We start from the raw sequence: 3,556 nt of genomic DNA on the forward strand, positions 1-3,556 counted from the left end.
CGTGTTTATCACTCATATTCAGTCTCATAGCCCCACTGGAAAAGCTCTGCATCGTTACCTAGGGCATCTTCTCTCAAAGGTTCCTTCTTCCCATTCTCTCTTGTTGGCGACCTCCTAGCTCTGCGTGCATCTCATCCTGTCTCGCTCTTTTTCAGTGGGGAGACTGAATGTCACTTTCCCACAATCCTCCTCTTTTGCCCATCCTCCTCAAAAAAGAATAGCAAAAATGTCCACAGAGTATTTTGTGAGCAGAGTTGATGGTACTTTAGCCCAATGGAGGAGCTGATGTCAGCACACACACCCCCCCACCACCACCACCACCATCACTCCCTCAGTCTCCTCCTGGCAACTCTGCTTTTCCAGACCTAAGCATCCTTGGGGTCTCCTACAGAACTCTTTCCTTTCCTGATATTGGGCTGAGTAATTTGGCTCTTTACCACTTAAATGAAAACTGACATTTTTCAGTCCCATGGCCACTGCTGACTTTTCCAAATTTGCTGGTATATTGAGTGCAGCATTTTTACAGCATCACCTTTTAGGATTTGAAATAGCTCAACTGGAATTTCATCACCTCCACTAGCTTTGTTCATAGCGATGCTTCCTAAGGCCCACTTGAATTCACATTCCAGGATGTTTGGCTCTAGGCGAGTGACCACACCATCGTGATTATCTGGGTCACAAAGATGTTTTTTGTATAATTCTTCTGTGTATTCTTACCACCTCTTCTTAATATCTTTTGCTTCTGTTAGGTCCATACCATTTCTGTCCTCTATTGAGCCCATCTTTGCATGAAATGTTCCCTTGGTATCTCTAATTTTCTTGAAGAAATCTCTAGTGTTTCCCAGTCTATTGTTTTCCTCTATTTCTCTGCACTGATTGCTGAGGAAGGCTTTCTTATCTCTCCTTGCTATTCTTTGAAACTCCGAATTCAAATGGGTATATCTTTCCTTTTCTCATTTGTTTTTAGCTTCTCTTCTTTTCTCAGCTATTTGTAAGGCCTCCTCAGACTACCATTTTGCTTTTTTGCATTTCTTTTTCTTGGGGATGGTCTTGATCCCTGTCTCCTGTACAACACCATGAACCTCTGTCCATAGTTCATCAGGCACTGTCTATCAGATCTAGTCCCTTAAATCTATTTCTCGCTTCCACTGTATAATCATAAGGGATTTGATTTAGGTCATACTTGAATGGTCTAGTGGTTTTCCCTACTTTCTTTTTTAAAATATAAATTTATTTATTTTAATTGGAGATTAATTACTTTACAATATTGTATTGGTTTTGCCATACATCAACATGAATCCGCCACAGGTATACACATGTTCCCCATCCTGAACCCCCCTCCCTCCTCCCTCCCCATACCATCCTTCTGGGTCATCTCAGTGCACCAGCCCCAAGCATCCAGTATTATGCATCCAACTTGGACTGGTGATTCATTTCATATATGATATTAAACATGTTTCAATGCCATTCTCCCAAATCATCCCTTAATTTAAGTCTGAATTTGGCAATCAGGAGTTCATGATCTGAGCCACAGTCAGCTCCCGGTCTTGTTTTTGCTGACTGTATAGACCTTCTCCATCTTTGGCTGCAAAGAATATAATCAATCTGATTTCAGTGTTGACCATCTGGTGATGTCCATGTGTAGAGTCTTCTCTTTTGTTGTCGGAAGAGGGTGTTTGCTGTGACCAGCACATTTTCTTGGCAAAACTCTATTAGTCTTTGCCCTGCTTCATTCTGTACTCCAAGGCCGTGGGCTTTCAAAACAGGCTGCTCCAAACATCACTGGCTTTCAAAACTGTTGAGTAAATTCCACTGGGAATCAGCCATCTTTTCTCTTCCAGTGTTTGTGATTGCCAAGGCCATGGTGGTTAGCATTTGTGGACCTGATTGAGGTTTCTAGGGGCTACAGGGTGCTAACTGCCTCCACTTTGTCCTTTTGTGCAAAGGTCTTATCAACAACTCTGTGGACCCTCCATGTAAATCTTGAGTCATGAGGAAAACGTCATCAAAGGGCAAATAGGATCCCATGCTGTTCTGTCTCCTCTCATTTATGGGTAATCAATGACCATTTAGTTGTTTTCTCTAATGCATGATGTCTGCCCCATGACATAAAATGGGGAATATTTTGTATGAATGTTAATAGCATTTATTAAACTATTTCTGGTTTCACAAAGCTAGTAAAGCATTTTTTAAACACAGAAAAAGAAGAAATTTATAATTGCCAATCCATATAATTCTTTTCCTACCAGGAGGCATAAAAAGCTTGTATTTCTAAACAAATACAGTCTTAACTGTGTCCAGTCCCCCAAAAATCTCTGTGTCAAAGCTAAAACATAAAAAAGTTGAAAGAAAGGGAATAAGCTATATTTGGAAGGTAGATGAAGATGCTGTAAGTGGCCAAGTGCTCCCTGTTCATTGTTTTTCTACAAGAGAGTTTTGTCCTGTTTTTATTTTCCTTGTAGGAACAATTTATCATTTGATTCTTTTCTGGCCCAATAGATGCCCCTACTTCTTACGAGACCAGTATCAGCCTGATACTAAAGCCAGATAAAACAAGACAAGAAAACTACAGGCCAATATCTTTGATGATCATCCATGTAAAAATTCTCAACATCCAATGAGCATTTGATGAAAGAGGAAAGATTCACAAATAAAGAGATCAAAGCAGGATTCGAAGGATAAAGCATAAAGGATGTGGAATGAAATCTGCCCAGTGGCCATGGGTCTTCCATCTTGGCGCATGGATGGAAGAGAAATAAGATGAGAGAGTGAGTTCACACATCCCTTTACTTGCTTTCCCATTAAGTGTTCATGCTTCCATGGGAACAAATAAGAGATGGCAAGTAGGAATAGGTGAAGCTATATCACCTATCCATTAACATAGGCTATCTCAGCAACCAACCATCATATTTGCTAATGTATATAACATACAAATGCAGAAATGTATCACAGTATCACATTTTGTCAGTAGGAAAAAAATGATTTTTTAATAAAAACAGCCCAGATCTATTTCACTTGGACCATCAATATTTGCTGAAATTAAATCTCCAATGGTTGTTGGCACTCCCTAGCCACTCCCTTCCCATGCTGCTGCTGCTGCTGCTGCTGCTGCTGCTAAGTCGCTTCACTCGTATCTGATGCTATGCGACCCCAGAGACGGCAGCCCACCAGGCTCCCCCATCCCTGGGATTCTCCAGGCAAGAACACTGGAGTGGGTTGCCATTTCCTTCCCCAATGCATGAAAGTGAAAAGTGAAAGTGAAGTCTCTCAGTCATGTCTGACTCCTAGCGACCCCATGGACTGCAACCTACCAGGCTCCTCCGTCCATGGGATTTTCCAGGCAAGAGTACTGGAGTGGGGTGCCATTGCCTTATCTTCCATTCCCATACTGCCTTTCTAAAAAAGAGAATAATTAATATTTTAAATATTAAAATAAAGTCCTTAGGAGTTGGGGGAAAAGGAGAGTGAATACTTTGGGGCCATAGACTCATATTTGTTTGAAACAGACTCAATTTCAAATGTATAATCTTACAGTTACTCCATGAATTACAGTTTG

The sequence above is a fragment of the Ovis canadensis genome, chromosome 20 (assembly GCF_042477335.2).
Source record: "Ovis canadensis isolate MfBH-ARS-UI-01 breed Bighorn chromosome 20, ARS-UI_OviCan_v2, whole genome shotgun sequence".
Lineage (NCBI taxonomy): Eukaryota > Metazoa > Chordata > Mammalia > Artiodactyla > Bovidae > Ovis > Ovis canadensis.